This window comes from Coregonus lavaretus (genome assembly GCF_964263955.1).
Source record: "Coregonus lavaretus genome assembly, chromosome: 16".
Classification (NCBI taxonomy): domain Eukaryota; kingdom Metazoa; phylum Chordata; class Actinopteri; order Salmoniformes; family Salmonidae; genus Coregonus; species Coregonus lavaretus.
In genome coordinates, this window is record NC_140003.1 from 26,140,160 (window position 1) to 26,166,167 (window position 26,008).

Below are 26,008 nucleotides of genomic sequence, written 5' to 3' on the forward strand. Positions count from 1 at the left end.
AAGCTCCCTCACGACGCCAGGACAGCGGAGTCACTCACCACCTTCCGGAGACATTTGAAACCCCACCTCTTTAAGGAATACCTGGGATAGGATAAAGTAATCCTTCTACCCCCCCCCCCCCCCCCAAAAAAAAAAATAATAATTGTAAAGTGGTTATCCCACTGGCTATAGGGTGAATGCACCAATTTGTAAGTCGCTCTGGATAAAAGCGTCTGCTAAATGACGTAAATGTAAATGTAAATGTAACCCTTCCCTTTAAATATGTCACTCATTGCTTCAAGCCACACCTCGCCACACCCATTAAACGGAAGCAAACGTACCTCGAAGTCTGTTCAAGAACGTACAACAACGTTTTGGGGAAACGTGTCATTCAGTAGAAACCATTCCGCAATGGAGCAAATGTTCAAGAAAACTGAATGCACCTCAGGGTAATTCGACAAAAGCAATGCTGCCAAAAAAAATCATTGCGACATGTGAAATGGAAATGGCATGTATAGGAGACATTTTCTAAAGATCAACAAAAAATGTATCCATCGACAGGGGTGGATTTTTATTTTGTCAAACTTGCTTTATTGCAACACATTATGATGGAAACAGTGTTTTTCAAATAAAAGATGATTGCCGAATAAATTTGAATGTACACGGGCACAAAATGTCATCACGTAACTATAAAGTTCCAGTCCACATTTTAATTCTAAATGCCTACTGTTTGCTAAATAAATTTTTTCAGCTATAAAAATGTTTCTTTGCAGGACAGGGATTGACCTGACTTTCAAGAATGACTTAATTGCTTCGCCTTGCTTTCTGGTTGGCTGTGATGGAAACATTAAGTTTCGGTAGGCCTACAATTGTATACATTCTGACAGATCATTTGTTCGGTCGACATGGGATCCATTTGCGTGGGTAAAATGTATTATGCTAGGAATGTCGGTGGAAACGCCTATATGTGCAAATATTGATATTTATAATCATATCGAAGAAAACTTGGGAGTCACGCGTTGATATACTGTGTGGTCCTCCCACTACGACTCGGGAAACCATTCAATTTATTAGGCTACAGATTAAATAATTTATGATGAACTTCACAGGGTGGTGGAAGTGCACGTGATCTTGATGCTCCATTCCTATAAATATCGAGGGTCATATTCAGGTAACATAATGATCGAGGCTTTACTGCCATTTGACAAATACAAATATTCTCGCTCTTATCCATAATAATCTCATTATGTAGTCTAGCCTACCCACACAGCCTACCTGCACTATAACTGCAAACTGCTGGCTATGAGCACATGCCAAAACCATTGTAGGGACATTTGCTATTTAATGCAACCGTTTTTGGTCAAAATGGGATGGAAATACATTTTATTTGGTACATGAAAACTTAAATGAAAAAGTACATTTGGTGTGAACTACATCATCAGGCACAGCCTTTTACCCGCTACAAGTCAATTTGATGAAAACATCTCTGGTGGGAAAATGTGCATATTGTTTTAATGCAGATTTGAGAATATTCACATAAAAATCTGTTGCGAATTGGACACAAGATTTTATGGACACCAGATGGTTAAATGGAAACGCACCCTAGCAGGCAATTGTGACGTCTATTTTCTATGTAAACTTTCTAAATGTCGACCAAAAAATCACTGGACAAGTTAATGGAAACATAGCTAGTGTCTTTGGCTCCTGCTTGCCGTAGTAAGGAGAGGGAAGTAGCTAGCTAGATAGATCTGGCCAGGGTGACAACTAAAGCACATTTATAGCTGGAAAAGGGTTTCCTGACTGAACTGAAATCGTTCCTCTGGCGTAGGATCAGATAGGGCCAAAGTAGTGGAATAGTGGTGAGGTTTTAAGGGGTACAGGGTTAGTTGGTAGGGCAATTTTTTCACAAAGTGTAATGGATTCATACTACAGAAGAGTAGGCTGACACACATCCAATACAGTAGGTGGCGGCATGCACATATAACATTTGTTTGCAGACCGCCATAATACCGAAGAAGAAGAAGAAGCAGAAGAAGCAGAAGAACAAGAACAAGAACAAGAACAAGAACAAGAGTTGGAGGGTGGGGTTAAGCAGTTACATCACGGACACCCCCCTCGATGACGATTTGGCAGGAGAAACGATAAAGTAGGAGCACAGACTGGCAGAACCACAGATTATCCATCATATAGACAGACCTCTTTCCGGGACGCGACACACTGACTTCACGCACAGATGTGTAAGTATTTAAGATCGCTGTCGCCACCTGCGCCCATTTAACATAGCCTAGATTTAAGTTTTTATTACTTCTAAACAAAATAACTTTTTGGGGTTCTCATACGCTTACAATGATGTTTTCATTCTTGTTTGAACAGTTACTAATATTATATTTGGTTGTGATCTTTGCACAATAACTATTTTGGATGCAGCAGTTGTCAACTAGACAACTAGTCAACAAGCTCATTGATATAGGCTGTAGAAAAGGCTAGCCTAAGAGCCATTTTACTGGTTGAAGTTGGAGTGTTTTTTAAAAGTATAATGCAGTTGATTTGCGATGATGACACATACATTATGTTAAGTAGGACATTCATTCATAAGAGCCTTAAAATCCGATTATAATCCAAAAGTAGTGTGAAATGCACTCATAAACAACATGTAAATAGAGAGTTTTCTATAAATTCTATAAGAACTTCCCCTTGTTCTGCCACCAACCTACGCGCATCGCCTTCATGTCTTCAAGAATGGAAGGCAGTCGGGAGGAGGCAAGATCAGGGTGGATCATTCTAGCCAATGAGTGGGCAGGTACATGTGTGAACAACAGGCACAACTCCGATAAATAGTTTTTTCTCAAAGTCGCCGGGATGTCACGTGTCCTACTTATATCAGTACACTCGTAACAACCTAAGCATTGCGAAATGTATATTCAATCAAATAAGCCACATGTAGAAAATAAACCATACATTTTTTGTTAACCAAATTCGACACTCATTGACCTTCATACCAAAACTCCCCGCTTGGAGAGCGAAACAACGCCACCTGCTGGAGAAGACAGATTTTAAACCCAGTTATTCCTCTCGCTTCACCTCTTTCTTTCTGGCAGAACTCCTATCCACCGTGGGAGTATTTAGAAAGCAAGCTTGTTGTATGAATAGAAGGCGATAGTGGAAACGGTGCATTTCGGATAATGGAACCTAATCAGTGCACCAACGATTAGGACGACTCTCTTGTTATGAAACTGAGCATGTTGGCTAACGTTGGCTGCTTGTTATTGTAATAAGCCAATAATAACTCAATATAATTTAGCTACATGATTATTTTCATATCTTTGATATACTTTGTCGTTACAGTTCAAAACTGATGAACGAACCCGTGTGCCTTGGAGTTTGTGAACATATGCTTTGCAGGTAAGTAGCTGAGTGGCTAACCGCGCATGCGCCGATTATGTCCCACTTGGCCTAACTGATGCTGATTGTTTCACTTTACTTGGCTTGTGATTATTTGTACTACTAGGTCGTGTGCTGGTCCTCAAGATGGAGTAGGCTGTGTGGTGTGTCAAAGTCCTGCCTGTGTGAAAGACATCCAGATAAACAGACAGTTTAGCAACATCACAGAACTCTTCCGTAACTCTGACTCACTGCTCAATCCCTCAGACCCTGAAGATTCAGGGACTTTACAAAAGTATTATAACCTTAGAGTATAACGACTGTCACTGAACAGGATAAATAGACAAATATTTTACAGACAGCACTGAACTCTTCAGTTCAACTCACTGTTGATTCCCCCTGGGGACAGGTTACAACTGTGACTGTGTCACTAAACATGATAATTAGCTAGACAAAGGACTAAGCTTTCCCATCGTTTCCCCTGTAGGTAGGTACAACCTGTAGGATATGAAAGATAGTATTCTTTAACATAGGTAGGCCTATATACCTAAGCCCTGAATGATAATATTACCATGTATTCACTCTGATTTTTTTTCTCCATATCTCTCATCAGCCTCCCTGTTAATGACAGTAATGATATAATGCCATTATGTATGGTGATGTTTAGCTTGTAGACCTGAGCTCTAACAAACAGGGGTGATGTTCATGTTGTTGCAGTGGTAGAGGACTACACTGACTGGCAGCTACATGCCCCCTGGGTCACCAAATTAGATGCTAGCTTGCTTGCTAGGCAGAACAGGCTGGGTGTGTGACAAGCAAGGCAGACTGTGAATGAATGCAGAGCAGACAACCGAACACAACCACAGGGGATTCTAGTTGAATATAAATTGTACAGTGACAAGGAAAGAGAAAATTATAGTGCTACCTTACCACTTTTTTCACCAATGCCATTATAGCCCTTGCATTGGATTCGTTTTTGGAAATGTAATGTCGTTCCCAGACATTTCCACCCAAATGCGCGAAGAGTCTGGTGGACCAATGCGTCAAACTTGGAGAAATTCCTGGTGCATAGGCATTGGCTTAATGGACTTACTTTACCAACCAATCATCTCCCACAACACCTTCACCCTAACCCTGCCCCGTACGTGTCTTGTGCACCTCAGTTTACTTACCCCTTGCATTCAGCCTCACAGTCGTGTGATTTATTAAAATGAAATGATAACAAATACTTTACTCACTAGGTCACTCCAATAGTATTCTATGTTCACTTCCATTAAGGCCAACTTTGAATCGTTGATATCCCAGGCTTATATGCGCTGTGCGCAATAGCCTGGGGACGAGGTTATTGGAAATGCAATAGTCTAATGTACATTGACTTGCAATGTTAGCTTAGGTGAGAGTAGTTTTGGTGTGTGGTTTTCAGTCCTTTTGTTTTCTTCACTCATTTCAGATGCCCTTCCCATTGAACTACAAGCACAGTCAGAGAACTCTGTGTTAAAGCACAAGAAAAACGTCAAGATCTGGTTCAGTTCCCGCAGCCGTAAGGTGTGTTGTCGGGTAGAGAAGCCTGCGGAGATACCACAACCATCAGACCGTGAGACGGGGAGTGGGAAAGCAGCCCCAAGACCTCCCAACACAATACCTGAGTCCAAGTTTAAAGACCTGTCTGTCTTTAACTTCAACTCCTCCTCCCTTTACTCGGGCTCCTCCTCTCCTCAGAGAGCGACTAATGATGACAAGAAGAAGAAGGCAACTAAAAAGACGAGAAAGTGGTGTCAGGAAGCCTGCAGCCGGGGGTTGGCAGAAACCAACGACACGTAAAGGAACCAAGCAGAAGATCAAGATGCAGAGGTTGGAGGTGATCAACTGGCAGTGGGGCTTTGGTGGAGAAGGAGATGTCAAGAGAGGAAGGAGAGCAGGTCAATGCAGGGGAAAACGAGTGATTCTGCAAAAGGGTTTCTTACCAGAGCCAAGCTACCCTACCTGTGGAACCCCAGAAGGAGGATCACCAACAGGGGAATACCGTCATCCTAAGCCCCAGCAGAAGCATCCTAAAGGTGGGTCAGCCAGGAGAGAGCATCCTTCTGTTGGAGGACCAAGACCAGCCTGCACCAAGCACATACACCAGCCCCTCTCAGCTAGATAAGCTCTCTGCTAAACACCTCAAACAAAATGAGAAATCTACTACAAAGCTGGTTCTATTCTCTCCTCCCAAGCACACTCCCAAAAGATCCCGTGCAGAAGAGAAAAACGTTTCACAGAGTACCCCAAAGAAAACCAAGGCATCTCCCAGCTAGGGTAGACGTCAGACAGGGGAGAGGGTCCCACTCCCAGCCCTGTCTACCCCTCCCTCCCATGCTGACAGCCCCAGACAGGGATGGACCACCGCCAGCATCAGGAGATCCAGAGGAGGAGAGCACCAGAGGGGCAGCATTCCTTGTTCCCCAGCCTCCCTGGGGAAGAGACCTCCATGGAGAGTGTCACAGAGCAGCCCAGCTGTGGTGAAAAGAAACCACAACGGAGAGACACCCCTGCACCTGGCTGCCATAAAGGTGAGATTAACAGGACTTGTGTCACAGGGTCTGGGTCAGTTCTTAAGAGAGATGGTAAAATACCCTCCAAACACAGCAGTTGATCTCAGGCTGATCCCAGACCTGCTGCTTTTATCAATCATTCCCAGGTTCTGTTACTAGAGACAGGTGAATATGCTCTCCAAACACAGCAGCTGATCCCAGACCTGGTGCTATTATCAACCATTCACAGCATTGGAACATTGATTACCTTGTGGAGGAACGAGGCAGGGATTACAGCTGTGTTTACAGGGCTTATGTTAAGCTCCCCACTATTCTCCCAGGGCTGAGAAGGGAAGGGAATGCTTGTCTGATCAACTAAGAGTAGTACAATGGGCAATGAGAGAACCACAGTACAACCAGGAGAGATTTAGAAAGTCCGATTTAAGACAGATTCGAAAGGCACCCAGAAAACCTTAGACTACAATAAAATACAAGAGTAACATAAAACCTGGGGGAATATGTCTCTCTTATTTCTGACTGTGTCCCAAATTGCACCATATTGCCTATATAGGGCATAGGGTGCCATTTGGGACAAATATGCTGGTTGTGTGAAGGGCATGTTCTCATGTCTCTAATAACTGACTCTGTACCTGTGAACCCGATTTGATAATAGCTGCAGGCCCCATGATGCCTTTGTAGGATCAGTTTGGATGAGCCAATGTGTTTGAATGGCATGTTCACATGTCTCTACAAACTGACCCTACACCTGTGGCCTGTCTCATCCATCTGTCCACCCCACAGGGAGATGTGGAGACAGTAAAGGAGCTCCTAGACCAGGGTGCTGACCCCAACCTGAAAGACAAAGCTGGATGGACCCCACTGGTGAGTGAAGCCTCGTCTCCCTGTCTAGACAGCAAAATACAACCAACCATCTACAGTACATGTTGTTATAGCATGCCAGTCTTTAACTTTGTCCTGCCGGATACAAGAGCTGTTATACTTAAGCATATTGCTAATCTATGACTTTTGTATTTTTTAACAACGTAACTGAATATCTACGGTAAATATTCAAGTGAAATGTACCTTTATTTGTAATGTTATCAGTGCGAGTGATGTAGTATTTACATATTAATATGATACAGCAGGGATTATCAACTAGATTTTTTCTTGAGCTGATGGTTGGGGGGCCGGAACATAATTACAAATCATTTGTAGACTGCAAATTGACCGCAAGAAGCCCAAACCGATATAATATTTCACTAAAACATAATCATTTCAAACCTTGCTTACACTTGTATACGATCACGTCTTTCTATTATGCATGGGAATACTTGGGAACAGATTTTCAAGATTAAAATCACTCGGAACTGATGTCCTGGCGGGCCACCAGTTGGGGAACCCTGTGATACAGTATGTAATAGGAAGGATGCAATTACCGAAGTATGTAGTAGGCCTATACTCACGTTTATAAACTGGGTAGTTTGGATACTGGTTGCTGATTGGCTAAAACAGCATTTAGCCGTGTGTATGTGAGACCATATGCCATGACTATGACGTTTAGCCTTTTCACCTTGATATCATTGCGGCTTTTCACCTCGATAAAATGGCTACATCAACAATAGTTCAACATGCCAATGTAGAAAAGAAGCGTTTAGATGAACTTGAGAGAAATCTAAATGAAAATAACACTGTGAAACAAACAAAGTGGGCACTTACCTGCTTCACTGACTGATGGGCAGAAAAGGGGATTCATTGTGAGTTTGGGAATACAACAAAAACAGAGCTGAACGTCATTCTACAGGACTTTTATGGTCCGGTGAGAAACATGAATGGCGAAGAATATGGGATTAGCAGCTATGCTGGACTCAGAGCTGGTTTGAACTGACATATCAACGACCCCCCCCCTCTCAGTGTGGCATGGAATATACAGAAGGACGCCGAATTCACAACAAGCAACAATGTGTTTGTAGGCGTAATTAAAAAGTGGAGGAAAGGGCCGTAAAAACTGCCCACCACGCAGCCATAACTGAACACGACATGCAGCTCATCAAACAATCCAAGGCTCTGGACACTGAAACACCTGAGGGTTTGGTGAACAAAAGTGTGGTTTATTGTTCAACTTCATTTTGGGGAAGGCGGGAAACCGTTTTCTTAAAACGGACTCATTTAAAATATGTACAGACATGGTTTCTGCATACATTTCATGTACGTTTGCTAGCTAGCCTGTGGTTATGTTGCATATCAACCAGTCTAGCAACACGACTTTTGTCCGGACTACTTTTTCTGGCGGAATGTATTTATTATGAATTTATTTATTAAAGCAACATTTTCAATTTAGATGTGTTGTTCCTGGCCTTGCTGTGTTGGCAACTGGTTTATAAGAGCAATAAGGGACCTCGGGGGTTAGTGGTGTATGGCCTATATACCACGGCTAAGGGCTGTATCCAGGCACTCCAAGTTGCGTTGTGACTAAGAACAACCATTAGCCGTGGTATATAGGCCATATACCACACCCCCTCTGGCCTTATTGCTTAAATGTATAAGGTATGTAATAACGCTCCTGTGTTTCAGCACGAGGCGTGTAACCTGGGCCACCAGGGTGTAGTGGAGCCGTTGGTTAGGAGAGGGGTGCTATTGAACACACCAGGCAATGAGAACGACTCTCCTCTACACGACGCTGTAAGGGTCAGACATATTGGCATTGTCAAGCTACTGATGCAGCACGGGGCGTTCTCAGAGCATCTTTGTGAGTATGGATAGAATAGAGAAGATGTTTATTTGTCCATCCTTTGCACAGAAATTCTTTGTTTGCCCTCACAGTCATAGAGATCGTATATGTAATTTTACATTTAAGTCATTTAGCAGACGCTCTTATCCAGAGCCACTTACAGGAGCAATTAGGGTAAAGTGCCTTGCTCAAGGGCACATCAACAGATTTTTCACCTATTTGGCTCGGGGAGTCGAACCAGCAACCTTTCGGTTACTGGCCCAACGCTTTAACTGCTAGGCAACTGCAGCCCCAAGGAAAATTATCACTACCTCAATCTCTTTTCATGCTGACTTCATCCAAAATCATTCACCTGAAGTCAGCATGAAAAGAGACTGAGGTAGTGATCATTTTTCTTGTTGCATGATGTGCACTAGATGGATAACCACAATCACACAGTAGGTGACACTGATTGGTTGTTGGATGGTCAAGTGTTGTGACCTCGTGATGTACAGGCCAATGGAGCGGGGCCGATGTATTCTGGTGTGTGTGTTGTGAGACAGGACAGTCATTAATGGAGAGCTGGAGGAGCAATTGCTTTCTTTTTTTTGTACTCAGTCTTTTCTCTCGCTTCCTTCCTTCCTTCTCTTTTTCCAGTCTTTTCTGTCTCCTCCTCCTTCCTTCCTTCCTTCTCTTTTTCCAGTCTTTTCTGTCTCCTCCTCCTTCCTTCCTTCCTTTCTCCTCTTTTTCCAGTCTTTTCTCTCTCCTCCCTCCTTCCTTCATTCCTTTTATATTTCCCCCTCTCTCTACCCCCCCCCCCCCCCCCATCTTTCCTTTCTTTCTCCTTCTTCCTTCTCTTTTCCCCACTGCTCACTGCTGTAGTGGGTGGCGCCCGGGGCCTTGGCGAAGGAGGTTAGCGACAGCAGATTTACTCAGGTTTATCCTACCTGCCTGCCTGCCTGCTAGTTGTCTGCAAGGCAAAAGAGACAGGGGCCCAGACAATCTGTCATGATGCCACAAGACAAATGCAACCCTTGCCCGTCACACACTATCAATTAATCTAGCCTCCACACAAACGCAGGGATGCACACATGCTGCCACACACACACACACACACACACACACACACACACACACACACACACACACACACACACACACACACACACACACACACACACACACACATACCCCCTGGTCAGAAATTATTTCCCTGAAGGCTGGGTTGGAGTCAGACAGAGAACCAGTGCCACACAGAGCTGCACAGTGAGGGGAAAACATCTGGGTTGTTCATTTATAGCAGGGTTTGTCATATGTAAATGGGGTAAATTTGAGCAAACTTTTGGACAGAACGCTTTGCACTGTGTACAGTATGTGTGTGCAACTCTGAATTGATCAATTAATACATTTTCCCTCATCAATATGGAAGGCATGTCATTGCATTTTGGTACACCAGAAGAACATTAATTTCCAATGGAACGCTGCGTTTGCAGTGTGTTCTGTGTGGTGCGTATGTTGGATTTATCCAACGTATGCATCAAATTGTATGCGTAACCTTGACAGAAATAGTAGCAAAAGGTGAATATCGATCGAGGCGTTGGAGACACACTTGCCCAAAACATTTTCCATGCCTTTAACTTTTATTTAGCAACTCCGTTGGTGTGCTGTTCAATAAACCAAAACGATGTACTTCCTTTCAGTGTGTATGTGTGTGTTTGTTTGTGTGCGTGTGAGTGTGTGCGTGCATCTGTGTGTGTTTGTAGGTGTGTGCCTATCTGAATATATGTGTGTGTGAGAGTTTGTGTGTGTATCTATCAGTGTGTTTGGGGGGGGTTTGAATCCAAATGAAATATTTTATGGACCAGTGGACCTATTAATTGTCCCCCAGGTGTTATCTTTGCTGACGCCTAATCTTTAGGCACCAACCCGTTCTTCTTCTCCTCCTTTTTCTCATCCCTCCTTCTTCCCCTCCTCCTTCAGGAACGTGCCGTTTCACTTTGTCTTCAGTGTCTCTACGCTGCGTTGCTGCACACTGGATCCGCATAGTTTGTGTGTTCTTGTATTATATTGTCACCAATGAGTGAGTTCATGTTACCATGATCCATGCCTGTGTAACCCTAATCTCAGCATCCAGAAGAAAATCTGTCTTTCATGCAGGCCAGCTACAAGATGGTAAAGGGTATGTCACAAGAGACCAGTATAACCATTGATTAGTGTCAGGATACAGTGTTTTGTATGGTTTGTCTGGTTTAAGTCTGTGACATAAACTGTCTATCTCTGTCTAACAGGAATACGTTTGGTCTTTGTACTGTGGACTATGCTGTGAACCCAGAGATGCAGGCAATCCTTCGGTCAGCCTCTGAAGGACCCCAGTCAGTCAGCCCCCATATCAGTCCTCCACCCAACCTCAGTAAGGTATCAGCCCAACACTGTTCTCAGACAAAATCAATGTTACATTAACGATTACTGAATTTACTTTTCTCCAATGTACAATACAACTATGAACAAAGGAGTTTAGAGGAGTTGTGGTATTGTGGGTAGTGTTTTAACTGGTCTCTGAATTTGTTTATTTATTTTTTATCAACGGGCCTGTATAAATTAAGGTCCCCCCCCCAGAAAATGTATGTAATATCTGAGTTGGTCTGTCTACTGGCTATTGTCTTTCAGGCCAGTGATGGGGTGAGACGGAAGGAACAGGTGGTAGTATTGGGCAGTAAACTGTCCCAGTCCCAACAGAACGAGCTGGCCAAACTGGGAATCCTCCTGGGAGGAAAGAGGGCTGATGCCTTCTCCTGCTCAGGTAACTTACCTGTCCACTTCAACCTGCTGGAGCACATTTGATACCTTAACTGTATCTGACATGATCTCATCACAACCCAAGATAGTCTAACCATAGTGCTTAGATACTACCGCCAAACCTAGTGCATTTGGTTTGGACCTTTTCTGTTTTGCTGAAGCACTATCTAGGTTTGAGTAAGATACACCAAAGACAGTTTTAGTAGTGTGAAAGGAATAGTTGCTTTCTTGGAGCTTTGCAAATCCTAGTAGTAGAGAGCAACAGAGAAGGCAGTTTGTCAGCTCACTGGTAATGGCAGTTAGAACAGGGAACATGGCTGAATGTCTGTAAAGTAATTGAAGTAATTTCTCATAAGCTGTTTGTGACTTCTGTTGTGATGAACATTAGACTACAGTATTCAAACGAACGGAAAATGGAAGTGTTCGTCTCTCTCTGTGTCTCAAAGTCTGTCTTCAGGGCTTTGGGTAGTAAAGACTTTAGTGTCTGAGCATCGCCTATTATTTTAAAGTGAAGGCAAAGCAAAGTTCCACAGCATGTAAACCATAGAGTTTAGCCCAGAGATACAATTAAGGTCATTTTGCAGACTGTCAGCCACAGAGCCTTGTTGACTGAAGAGGCAATAAGAATGTCTTACATTTTTTATTAGAAGAAAGTCACATTATCTAAGCCTGTTGTGAATGGGGCTGATTATACCCATGTCTGTGTTACAATCACTCACAGCAAAGACATTGCACGACACTGCCAAGCTTTTTATTTAAATAATGTTATGGAGTATTCTATTAAACTTTTATTCAACTGTCTATTTCTATTCATTGGAACATATTGTGAATGGTAGCTCTTCCAATGAAATCCAGTTTTTCTTCTTCCATTCCTCCAGTCACCAATGTGGTGGTACCAGACAGGCCGATGCCCACCAACATGTCCTCTCTCCTGGGTCTCCGGAGCGGCTGCTGGGTCCTCAACTTCAGCTGTAAGTAACCTAAGGCCCTATAAAATCTGCGTTGCGGAGAACAAGGACTGAATCACGGAATCCAGACATTAAAACGGAATTCAACAATATTCCAAAATGTATTGAACTATATTGAATTAAATATAAACGCAACATGTAAAGTGTTGGTCCCATTTTTTCATGAGCTGAAATAAAAGATCCCAGAAATCTTCCATATGCACAAAAAGCTTATTTCTCTCTAATCTTGAGCACACATTTGTTTACATCCCTGCAAGTGACCATTTCTCCTTCGCCAAGATAATCCATCCACCTGACAGGTGTGCCATATCCAGAAGCTGATTAAACAGCATGATCATTACACAGGTGCACCTTGTGCTGGGGACAATAAAAGGCCACTCTAAAATGTGCAATTTTGTGACACAACACAATGCCACAGATGTCTAAATTTTTGAGGGAGCGTGCAATTGGCGTGCTGACAGCAGGAATGTCCACCAGAGCTGTTGCCAGATAATTTAATGTTCATTTCTCTACCGTAAGCCGCCACCAACGTCGTTTTAGAGAATTTGGCATTACCTCCAACCGGCCTCACAACCGCAGACCATGTGTAATCACGCCAGCCCAGGATATTCACATCCGGCTTCTTCACCTGCGGGATCGTCTGAGGGGGGAGGGGGGTGCTGAGGAGAATTGTTGTCTGAAATAAAGTCCTTTTGTGGGGAAAATATAATTCTGATTGGCTGGGCATGGCTCCCCAGTGGGTGGGCCTGGCTCCCAAGTGGGTGGGCCTATGCCCTCCCTGGCCCACCCATGGCTGCGCCCCTGCCCAGTCATGTGAAATCCATAGATTAGGGCCTAAAGCATTTATTTCAATTGACTGATTTCCGTCTGTGAACTGTAACTCAGTAAAATCTTTTAAATTGTTGCAAGTTGCGTTTATATTTTTGTTCAGTGTGTATATATAAATGTATTGAACTTATTAGAAAATGCATTAATTTGCCGAAGTTAATTATAAGACATTAACAAAATTCATCAATGATTTGTATTTTCCAACAACTTTCTGAAATGGCACAGGAATGCCCCTCTCTGTGTGTGTGTGGTGCGCACGCGTATGTCTACGCTTTGTGTAGCTGTTAGCAATGATGCTAATGATAACTTTCTGGTAGAGATGGAAAGGCTTTCCCCAAAACCTTCTCAATTAAATCTTAACTACAAAGTAGCCTATGCCTACCTGGCAGAATTATGTCATGTTATTTGTTTAGCAAACTCTGCAATCACATGAGCACTACAGAAACATTGCTAACCAAAGAAATAAGTATCTTACTGGTGCACACTTGCATTAAAGGGGAACTACACCAAAACATGTAAATGTCTTTAGTTTTTCCCAGACCTCAAAAGTGGTCTCCTGATGTGGTTTAAGCATTGTTGTGGACATCCAATTGTGTTGTTTTTCTATAAAAAATGTGTAATTTTGAGAGCGAAAACCTGAAAGAATTGGGCAAAATTGAATTTTGGATTTGTTTTATTGGAAATTGTCAAAAAATATAATTATTAGGGGCCTAGTAACTTGCACCTCTACCTCATACAGTAGCCTACACTACACCTCTACCTCATACAGTAGCCTACACTACACCTCTACCTCATACAGTAGCCTACACTACACCTCTACCTCATACAGTAGCCTACACTACACCTCTACCTCATACAGTAGCCTACACTACACCTCTACCTCTAACCATGACTTTGGCCTATATGAACTTAAGATACTTATCTAATGTTATTAAGCATCTTATTATTCTTATACAACCTGTGTCCCAAATGGCAACCTTTTCCCTTAAAGTTGGTTGCCAACCGCCATATGAAGTCCGAAGAAGAAGCCATTACTAGAAACAAACTCTGTTTACACTTTTATCTGTGGTTTAATTGTCGGAGTACAGTCGTGGTCAAAAGTTTTGAGAATGACACAAGTATTGGTCTTCACAAAGTTCGCTGCTTCAGTGCTATGAGATTTTTGTCAGATAACTACTATGGTATACTGAAGTATAATTAATAATAATATGCCATTTAGCAGACGCTTTTATCCAAAGCGACTTACAGTCATGTGTGCATACATTTTTACGTATGGGTGGTCCCGGGGATCGAACCCACTACCCTGGCGTTACAAGCGCCATGCTCTACCAATTGAGCTACAGAGGACCAAGCATTCCATACGTGTCAAAGGCTTTTATTGACAATTACATTAAGTTTATGCAAAGAGTCAATATTTGCGGTGTTGACCCTTCTTTTTCAAGACTTCTGCAATCCGCCCTGGCATGCTGTCAATTAACTTCTGGGCCACATCCTGACAGATGGCAGCCCATTCTTGCATAATAAATGCTTGGAGTTTGTCAGAATTTGTGGGTTTTTGTTTGTCCACCCGCCTCTTGAAGATCGACCACAAGTTCTCAATGGGATTAAGGTCTGGGGAGTTTCCTGGCCATGGACCCAAAATGTTGATGTTTTGTTCCCCGAGCCACTTAGTTATCACTTTTGCCTTATGGCAAGGTGCTCCATCATGCTGGAAAAGGCATTGGTCGTCACCAAACTGTTCTTGGACGGTTGGGAGAAGTTGCTCTCGGAGGATGTGTTGGTACCATTCTTTATTCATGGCTGTGTTCTTAGACAAAATTGTGAGTGAGCCCACTCCCTTGGCTGAGAAGCAACCCCACACATGAATGGTCTCAGGATGCTTTACTGTTGGCATGACACAGGACTGATGGTAACACTTACCTTGTCTTCTCCAGACAAGGTGTTTTCCGGATGCCCCAAACAATCGAAAAGGGGATTCATCAGAGAAAATGACTTTACCCCAGTCCTCAGCAGTCCAATCCCTGTACCTTTTGCAGAATATCAGTCTGTCCCTGATGTTTTTTTCCTGGAGAGAAGTGGCTTCTTTGCTGTCCTTCTTGACACCAGGCCATCCTCCAAAAGTGTTCGCCTCACTGTGCGTGCAGATGCATTCACACCTGCCTGCTGCCATTCCTGAGCAAGCTCTGCACTGGTGGTGCCCCGATCGCGCAGCTGAATCAACTTTAGGAGACGGTCCTGGCGCTTGCTGGACTTTCTTGGGCGCCCTGACACCTTCTTCACAACAATTGAACCTCTCTCCTTGAAGTGCTTGAAGATCCGATAAATGGTTGATTTAGGTGCAATCTTACTAGCAGCAATATCCTTGCTTGTGAAGCCCTTTTTGTGCAAAATAATGATGATGGCACGTGTTTCCTTGCAGGTAACCATGGTTAACAGAGGAAGAACAATGATTTCAAGCACCACCCTCCTTTTAAAACTTCCAGTCTGTTATTCTAACTCAATCAGCATGACAGAGTGATCTCCAGCCTTGTCCTCGTCAACACTCTCACCTGTGTTAACAAGAGAATCTCTGACATGATGGCAGCTGGTCCTTTTGTGGCAGGGCTGAAATGCAGTGGAAATGTTTTTTGGGGATTAAGTTCATTTTCATGGCAAAGAGGGACTTTGCAATTCATTGCAATTCATCGGATCACTCTTGATGACATTCTGGAGTATATGCAAATTGCCATCATCAAAACTGAGGCAGCAGACTTTGTGAAAATTAGTATTTGTGTCATTCTCAAAACGTTTGACCACGACTGTAGAAGACCTTGTGCATTTCAGGTAAAATAACAACCCAATGTTTATAGTGGGGGAAAAAAGTATTTAGTCAGCCACCAATTGTGCAAGTTCTCCCACTTAAAAAGATGAGAGGCCTGTAATTTTCATCATAGGTACACGTCAACTATGACAGACAAAATGAGAAAACATTGTAGGATTTTTAATGAATTTATTTGCAAATTATGGTGGAAAATAAGTATTTGGTCAATAACAAAATGTTCTCAATACTTTGTTATATACCCTTTGTTGGCAATGACACAGGTCAAACGTTTTCTGTAAGTCTTCACAAGGTTTTCACACACTTGCTGGTATTTTGGCCCATTCCTCCATGCAGATCTCCTCTAGAGCAGTGATGTTTTGGGGCTGTCGCTGAGCAACACAGACTTTCAACTCCCTCCAAAGATTTTCTATGGGGTTGAGATCTGGAGACTGGCCAGGCCACTCCAGGACCTTGAAATGCTTCTTACGAAGCAACTCCTTCGTTGCCCGGGCGGTGTGTTTGGGATCATTGTCATGCTGAAAGACCCAGCCACGTTTCATCTTCAATGCCCTTGCTGATGGAAGGAGGTTTTCACTCAAAATCTCACGATACATGGCGCCATTCATTCTTTCCTTTACACAGATCAGTCGTCCTGGTCCCTTTGCAGAAAAACAGCCCCAAAGCATGGTTTCCACCCCCATGCTTCACAGTAGGTATGATGTTCGTTGGATGCAACTCAGCATTCTTTGTCCTCCAAACACGACGAGTTGAGTTTTTACCAAAAAGTTCTATTTTGGTTTCATCTGACCATATGACATTCTCCCAATCCTCTTCTGGATCATCCAAATGCACTCTAGCAAACTTCAGACGGGCCTGGACATGTACTGGCTTAAGCAGGGGGACACATCTGGCACTGCAGGATTTGAGTCCCTGGCGGCGTAGTGTGTTACTGATGGTAGGCTTTGTTACTTTGGTCCCAGCTCTCTGCAGGTCATTCACTAGGTCCCCCCGTGTGGTTCTGGGATTTTTGCTCACCGTTCTTGTGATCATTTTGACCCCACGGGGTGAGATCTTGCGTGGAGCCCCAGATCGAGGGAGATTATCAGTGTGTCTTCCATTTCCTAATAATTGCTCCCACAGTTGATTTTTTAAAACCAAGCTGCTTACCTATTGCAGATTGTCTTCCCAGCCTGGTGCAGGTCTACAATTTTGTTTCTGGTGTCCTTTGACAGCTCTTTGGTCTTGGCCATAGTGGAGTTTGGAGTGTGACTGTTTGAGGTTGTGGACAGGTGTCTTTTTATACTGATAACAAGTTCAAACAGGTGCCATTAATACAGGTAACGAGTGGAGGACAGAGGAGCCTCTTAAAGAAGAAGTTACAGCCCCCCCCCCCCCCCCCCCCCATTTTTACATGATTGATGATATCAGGTATTCAGAGTTATCTTCAACCCTCTGTTTCACCTGAGCTTTAAAGCAGTATTGATTCATACTCCATAACAGTCTAGATGGAGAAATATGCCTACCTTTATTCATCTACCCTTGCATGATCTCTTCTCTGATGTGTTACTCTGGAGAGTGTTGTTTCCTTGGTTTTGGAAGATTTTTTTTTGCATTTGTACTTAATTATCTTCTTTATTCTATGAAATGCACAGTGTCCTGAGGCATAAAAGGGTATGTAGCACGCTTCTGTCTATAATGAGCTGATCAGTATGTGTAGGTAATCCTTTATAACACTGATAAAAAAATAAATAGTTCACCACTTTCTGTAGGACCGAGTTTTGAAATCAGTGGAATGCCCTGTGAAGCAGAGTATGATAGCTAAGGAGATGGAGAAAATTCAAGCGTTTGATTGCAAATGCAGAGGGAGTCGAAAAGAGAACAAAGAAGGCTTTTGTATAAAACACCTGTCTCCGGATTACATCTTAAAAACTAAGGGCAACCATGGCATCCGTGACAGAGAGGGAGAAGCGTTCATCCATGTATACGGGTAAGAGAGTCTAGCTAGCTACATCTTCAGATATTATACGTTTCTAATTTTGTCATTGTCGTTTTCATTGCAAATTAAAGCATACTGTTAGCTAACTAGCTAATGTTAGCTGGCTGGCTCGCTAGCTAACGTTACGTGTATGATCTGTCTAGTAATATTATTCATATCTCAGACCATTTACATTGCTAGTTATAGCCTAATGTTAGCTAGCTAATATTGAACCTAGTTGGTTAGCGTTTAGCTGCTACCTGTAGATACATGTAGGGCAGTAACGTTATGAGTTGGGATTATTTAGAGGTCATTGTTTAGCTAGCTAGTTAGCTACATGTCTAAACAAAAGGCTCCACTATGCAAGTAACCATTTCACTGTACCGTTTACACCTTCTGTATCTTGTGCATGTGACAAATAAACCTTGATTTTATTTTATATAGTGTGTGTTTACCAGAGACTGTAATGTGAAGAACAACATGACCTGCACCAAAGTCAAATTAGGATATAACGTTAGGCTAACGAGACAGTGTCCAAATTCTAAATTCTCCGGTAGAATCCCTGCTTTTACACTACAAGCGTAAGCTATTTTCTGTAATTAGCTCGCCAATAACTTGTAAATAATGATCTTGTTGTTAGTTTATTTTCCTGTAATAATGAATGACAACTGTATACAGATATGTAGATAGACATAGTATAAACCAGCCTTTAGTCTTAATCTTTGGTTGTTTAGTACACAACTGTACTCACTGTTTAGCACATTGCCTCACGTGAATCCTTAAAGAGATGGGTGGGGCTAAGGCTTAAGAGGATGTGAACGATGCTGAATGGGTGTAGACAAAGATTAGCTCGCCAGTAGGTGTACCAAATCATTCAAGGGCCATTTTCTCAAAAGTGGGTTAGGGTTAGGAAATTGTGTTTTTACTTTCCCATTGATCCTCAACTGTAGTGTATGATATACCATTTTCTAGAGTCTCTACTTTTATTCAATCTAAGAAAACACAATTTCAAATGTTGCTACATAAGACCGAGCCGGTCGGTCACATGTGAAAATGGCGCATTTCTATGTTTTGTAGTAAAACAGATAAAGGATGATGTGTTTCCAATGACATCATCAACCAATTAGTAGGCAATGCCTAATCATAATTGGTTAAAATCACATGCACACCGATGATGTCATTGGAAACACTTATCTTGCTCAATATTATTTTACACAAAACATAAACACTCAATTTTCACATATGTTGATGTTGGAGTGGTGCTGGAGATGATGAATATGAAGTTGAACAATTTAGAAATGTAAATGTGGGTGTACAGGCACACCTCCACAAGCAAATAGTGGATTGAAAAAGGGAGAGTTGTAAATTGTCAGAGGACCCGGAAATCCGTAGAAGTCAAAGACTAAAACTCTCGTCTTGTGCTTGATTTCTGCAGAGTTGAATTTATGTGGAAACTTTACAATTTCCACAAATTGTTTTTAGCAGTCTATTCCTAGCAGCAACAATAAAATACACCAGATATTCACAGGCAGTCTAGTCTACCTCAAAAGGGAAATAAAGGGACTGTCATCAAGGTGTCTAATGACTGTGTGTCTGTGCGTGTGCCTGTGATAAGTGTGCACATACCTGTGTGTGCGTGCATGTCTTGTCAGGATTGAGCACATTTTGTTATTCCCAACACCTCTCTCTCCTCCACGGAGGATGAACACTTGACACAGACTGTCTACCCTCAAGTGTGCCACACCCCACCCCTCTCTGTCCCTTTTTCCATGTACCCAAGTCGCCCCTCTCCCCATTCCACCCCTTTGTCTGTCCTTCTGCTCTCTGTGCCCTGTCTATAGTGTATACCTTCAGTGTCCCATGCTTCAGTGCCCAGGATCCTGCCAGTCAAGCTAAAGTTCCTTTGTCTGAGCCCCCCCCCCCCCCCCCGCCCTCCCTCTCCGCCTCCATCTCTGTGAATCTAATTAGCTGATATGCTAATAGTTCCTCTGCTAGCGATTGGCGGCAGGGCTAACTAACTGGCCCAATAGTCTGTAGTGGAGCCAAGCGGGAGCCGGGATTAACCCTGGTATCTCTTCCCCCCGCTGAGGCCTCGCAGGGTCCCTCCAAATGAAAGCTGTAATTAAGGGGCACGAGTAAATGTAATTACTCCTGATGACTGCTATAGAGTGTGTGTGTGTGTGTGTGTGTGTCAGACACTGTGTATCCGTGAGTGTGTGTGTGTGTGTAGTGTGCGACTGTATCTGTGTGTGTTCATATGGGAACTGTCCTCATGAGGAAAGACATAGCTGCCACTGCTGCGGTTGGGCAGTGATCAAGATAACACTGTTGTGTTGTGACAGGGAGTAATGTGTTAATGTCTCCATATCATCATGCCAGGCACAACGGCATCATGAGACGTTAAAATGGAAATTGATGTTGCTATGAATCTAAGAGATTGTGGAGGTGTTCAGAAACTGATGGTTACCTGGCTTGCAGATCGTCATTAAGCTTTAGGGCATGTTATTTGCATGAGTAATTAAAGCAACCCTCCATCCCCTTAAAATGCTTCTTATTTTTGTGGAGGAAGGGTTGTGTCTGAAATGGTCCTCTATTTCCTATATGGTGCACTTCTTTTGACCAGGGCCCATAGGGCTCTGGTCAAGTAGTGTACTATTTAGGGGATAGAGTGCCATTTTGGATGCAGACAATGTCTATAAATTACCCCAACCAACAGAAAAGTTTAGAGCAACCCTCCCTCCCCTTAAAGTTATTTTAATTTTAGTCCTGACTATGCTTTCTCAGTGCTGAGCAACACAACAAAACCATGTCTGCTTCCCAAGTAGCACCATTTTCCCTATATAGTGCACCTTTTTTTACACCAGAACCCTATGGGCATTGGTCAGAAGTAGTCGAACTATGTAGGGAATAGGGTGCAATTTGGGATGCATTCTAGGGCCTTTTCAGCATCTCCCTGTATGTAACTTCTCCTCTGTCCCGTTTTGGAAAAACATCATTTCCCCCCCAGAATTGTTATGTTTAATTGTGACATTACAGTAAGAAATGAAAGGGGGAGATAGATTAGAGTGAAGTAAAGAGGAAGAAGGCGGATGCGGGACTGAACCCCTGCCACTACGAGCCATATGTAGCCTAGTCAGTGGTTTGAAACCACTACCACTAGACCAGATCCTGGGACTGAAATAGTTTTCAAGTGCTATGTGGGAAAAACACTGCTTTTGTATAATATTAATTTCATACACTTGGGACCCGTAGAGTGGAAAGCTGGAAACGATGCTCCAGGTTTTAAAAAGTGCCTCCTTGCTCTTATGTGGGCAAACCACTCCTGTCAGTTCTTCTCTTTCACTTGGGACTTGAAGAGTGGCGAGAAAGAGATACTACACTAAAGCTTGCTTTATGTTAATCTGTGTTGCGTCATTAGCCAACGGCCAGAAGTGTGATGCGCGCATTCTGCTCTTAGTCATCACACAGTTCTTTAATTTCTCAAATGGTTTCTTCAGATACGTAGGACTTGGCCATGGTTACACCTGATCTGTAGAAGTTTGTGGTAGCCTAGGTCATGGGTTCATTTCACTTCAGGGATCTCATACACAAACAAAAAATGTAGGCCTATACACTCACTGTACTGTAAGTTGCTTTGGATAAAAGCTTCTACTAAGTAGCTATTAGATGAGTTTTCAAGTTCCCTGCACTCCTCTAAGCTACTGCTGTCCCCTTGTCTCTGTCTCTCTCTCTCTCCCTCTCTCAGAGGGGTAGAGGTGTGCCTGCAGGCAGATGGCTGGATGGCTGAGAGTGACCATGAAGCAGGAGAAGGACCTCAACGCAGCCGTATTAACAGACACAGCCTGGTAGGTAACACACGTACACACACACGCATCCCTGCAAGCAAGGAACAAAACAAAATGGAGGCAATTAACCTGCTAAATCTAAAACTCTGGAGAGTAAAAATTTATAGCAGAAAACAATTGAGTGGATTGGTTCACTCCGTAGAGGGGCCTTCTGGCACCTGAATACACAGCAACTAAACTGACGAGTTATTGTAAAAAAGCTGCAGTGATGGAGTATGACTCTTGGCTTGAAAAGCAATGTCATTACAATGCTGCCCCAATATAATAGAATAGAGTAGAATTGAATTGAATATAGTAGAATAGAATGCAATATCAGTAAGGGATAAACACCAACATTCTGTACATTACCTTGGAAATAATGGACGACGCAGCGGAGTCCTTTTTTCCAAGGTAATGTACAGAATGTCGCCGTTTATCCCACTTATACCACAGTTGCCAAAGAAAACAATATGAAAGCACACATTTACTGGTATAAATATATATATATATTTTTTTTTGTTGATATTTTCGTTTTTATAAGCAAATTCATACTTTCACATCTTTTGGTTGTTAGCGACACAACCCAGTCATTCGTTCGATTAGTTCGATATTTATGGATGTGACCCAGCCGTTCGTTCTTTATGTTCCATTACCATGCTCTCTGGCAACTTTCTTATCCCTTACTTGCTATCTAGCCGGCTAGCTATGGCTAACACAGTCATGACCTCTGCAGCCAGAATAACAGCAAAGGAGCTGTTTTCATATTGACATTCATTTGGATACATCCATAACAATGAGCTGATAATGCCCGATTTTGCCTGGCATAGCTAGAAAAGTTTGCCTTTTCGTCAGGACACTTGTCAACACTGACTGTTAATTACGAGGAGATTGCATTGCATATCAAACACTAGGCTAGAAGCTATAGTTTGTTGTTAGCAAACCTGCCAATATGACAACCGAATTCAAAAATATCAGTTGCTGAAAACAGCTGGTCAAACTAGAAACATACAGGAGAATTTGAAAGTCATGTTCATCACTCACCATGTCAGATGCTCCAAAAATTTTTTTGCTGCAAAAACAAATCAATGCTAGCTAGTTAAGTTATTTCCTCGCTGGACCTTTCGTTTACAATGTATCCAATTTTGGTTTGTGTGGTTGTTGGTTTAGCTTTAGTATGGTCTGCATGTGTAGGGGCATTTTGTGTCATGATTGCAAGGTGTCCCGATATCTTTTCCAACTGTTCCGATATCTGGTTTTAATGTCCATCCTAGAATGCCATTCTAGCCAATCAGAAGAGAGTATTCAACAATTCTGTGGTATAATAGAGTAGAATGCAATAGAGTAGAATGGAACAGAATGAAAGCTGCCCCGTTGTTGCGGTTATGTAAGAATTGAAAGGTCCTGGCTATGATTTTTGCATTGATTCATCATCATTTAAACTCATTACAGAACAAGGAGAAATTATCTCTCTGTTGTGCAGACACTTTGTTCAGACACTAGGCTATTCTTAGTGGGACTCATTTAATCCTGAGGCACTAGAATGGTTAGTATCGTTTAGGATCCAGGAAGAAGATACAGATCTCTCTTCTCTCTGTTCTCTTTATTCTCCCTCTGTATGTGCAGGGCTTTGATTAATTTGTAAGGGCTTGCCTACCGTAATTTACAAGATTGATGAAACAAATGAAACCGCCTCACTTCTCCTTGTTAGAAGAAGAATAATACTTTGTTTCATTTTCCTTACAGTCCACAGAAATGTGTTTTTGTCTCAATAACCCATGTTTTATTTGACTTTTGACGTTAAAGCCTTCTCTCGTTTCTCTCCCATCTTCCTATTCTACTGTATTTGACTCTACTACATGATTCTATTTGACTGTTCTCTACTCTGCTCTTTTTTACAATATTTTATTCTACTCTACTCTATTGTACTCTACTGTCCTCCACTCTTCTCTACCCCAGCTGCCCCCACTGTTCGATGGTTGTTTCTTCTACCTCATGAGCTCCTCCAGCTGGTGAGAGAGGAAGGGGGCCAGATACTGGCCCGACAGCCCAAACCAGACAGTGATGTGACCCAGACCCTGTCTGCTGCAGCCTACCACGCCCCGCCTGGCTCGTACCAGGCCCTGTGTACCCAGTACATCATCTATGATCCCCTGGGCCCCTACAGGCCCCCCAGGGTGAGGTTAGGAAAGGTGTGGTCAGCTCTGTCTATATGGGTTGTAAAATGTATATCGGCCTTCCAGCTACTGTCAGTGCCTGAGCCATAGACACACAAGGTAAGCACCAAACTGAGAAAAATGGACTGAAATGGGGAGGGACTTAAATTGTCCAATAAGAAATGCCAATTTGCTAACGTTTTTGTTTTACGTTTTTAAACTTTTTCTGTTTTGTGGCTTAATGAACATTACCCTGGACTGGTTCTGTCTGCTTGCAACCTGACATCAGGGTCTAGTCAGAATAAACAGACAGCCAGCTGTGATTCTATGTCAACTGTAACCTTGAAGTAAGGGGATTCACTGACTCAAATATAGCCACCAACCACCACAAGCCATGACTTGTTGTTTTGGTCTGTAGCTCAAAGATAAGTTAATTTAGTGTTTATTTTTGTTATCCTTCCCTGCTCGATGATGATCAAAGATTATAAACATTTCAGCACTTTTCAGTATGTTGAATGAAGAAGTGGAAAATCAGTCATTTTTCTTCTCCTGGGGATCTTTTCATAACGTCAGTACTTTTGAGAAGACCCTTTTCTTTGAAAGTATTTTTAATTGAATTGTGACTGCCCGTATTCTCTGTTTACTATGACTTGTCTGCAATTTCCTTTAAAAATAAATAATGAAACTGTTTTTGAAAGCAGCCATTTTCAATACTAAAGTCACCTCTTCCCTCTGTGCTGTTCAGAATGAATGGTTCAAAATAAACACCATTGTTGCAGTAACAAAATTACATAGTTGCAATGAAATGCATTATTTGTCCTGACTGTAATTCATCTTAATGATATATTTCCAATACAAACTCTCCTATCCCTGGTCTAGACCAAGTCATCTCCAATTTAAAGGAATGGGCTCATTCACGTCTAATTGGGAGTGTCAGCCCTTTAAAACTAAAGGGGGAGGGGGGGAGTGGGTCTCAAAATATCGATTCTAAAGCGAGACGAATAGTAGAGCAGAAAAGAGGAGAGCAATTAATCGTCTAGTCACCAAGTTGGCACTTCCTGTGGAAACTGAAAACAAACAAGTTTTCTTTTCATTTTGTCTCTGGCAGCAAGAAGACAAGAAAAACCCCACCAACCAACATTACCCACCAGACAGCACACAGCCCACTACTTTACAGACCTGGGTTTAAATAGTATTTTAAATATACTTAATCTGTGTTTGATGGAGCTTGCCTGGCTTAATGGAAGCAATAAAACAGTTCCAAAACGGCAAACCCTGCCTATCTGGCACTCCAGGCAGGTTAAAGCTTTAGATGCAAAAGTTGTTGAAAGATTTCAAATAGTATTTGAACCCAGGTTTGCTGCTGCAGCTTTCTGTCTCTGAGCCCCAGAGGTCCTGGGTGTCTCCCAAATGGCACCCTATTCCCTAGTGCACTACTTTTGACTAGGGTCCATTCACATAGGGCTCTGGTCAAAAGTAGTGCACTATATAGGGAATATAGTGCCATTTGGGACAAAGCCATCCTCTCTTGGCTATCTCCCAGGATGCCCCTCTCCTTCTCAATAGGATTAGTCAGGGATAGGCCTAATTGCTATTGATTGCTGTGTGCCGCATTAAATTGCTTCCTCCTTCCTGTGCATGCGGGAGGTGGAAGGGGGAAATTAGTGGTGCGGACAGACAGAACCTCGGCTCAGCCTGGTAATGAATAGGAATGTGGAATAGAACCAGAGAGTTTAAGCAGTTATAGAGTTTGTATCCCAAATGGCACCCCATTTCCTACATAGTGCACTTCTTTTGACTAGAGCCGTATGGGCCCTGGTCAAAAGTAGGGGAAAGGGCACTATACTGTATAGGGAAGAGGGTGCCATTTGGGACAAATACAAAGGAAAGCCCTGACTCACTTCATTTAGTAGACCTCAGAAATGTGATTTCTCTGACATTATATCCTCTGTCCATACATCAATAACGTACCTACCCCCAAACCAGTATCCTCCTTTTCCTGGTTTTCTATAGGAGTAAGCTATGACCCAGGCACTATCCTCCTAAGAGTTATTTTCTGACCTCTGAATGGTTTGTCTGACTGG

General features: G+C 42.7%; 1 pseudogene across 1 annotated transcript; it reads left to right on the forward strand.

The window, feature by feature from the left end:
• The first annotated feature begins 2,718 nt into the window (after window positions 1-2,718).
• LOC311143771 (BRCA1-associated RING domain protein 1-like) lies at window positions 2,719-24,778 on the forward strand (annotated as a pseudogene). Its single transcript, XR_014615555.1, has 9 exons — window positions 2,719-2,779; window positions 4,811-5,912; window positions 6,675-6,755; window positions 8,445-8,623; window positions 10,869-10,995; window positions 11,248-11,380; window positions 12,255-12,347; window positions 21,695-21,792; window positions 23,728-24,778. The product of XR_014615555.1 is annotated as a BRCA1-associated RING domain protein 1-like (transcript).
• The last annotated feature ends 1,230 nt before the right edge of the window (window positions 24,779-26,008 follow it).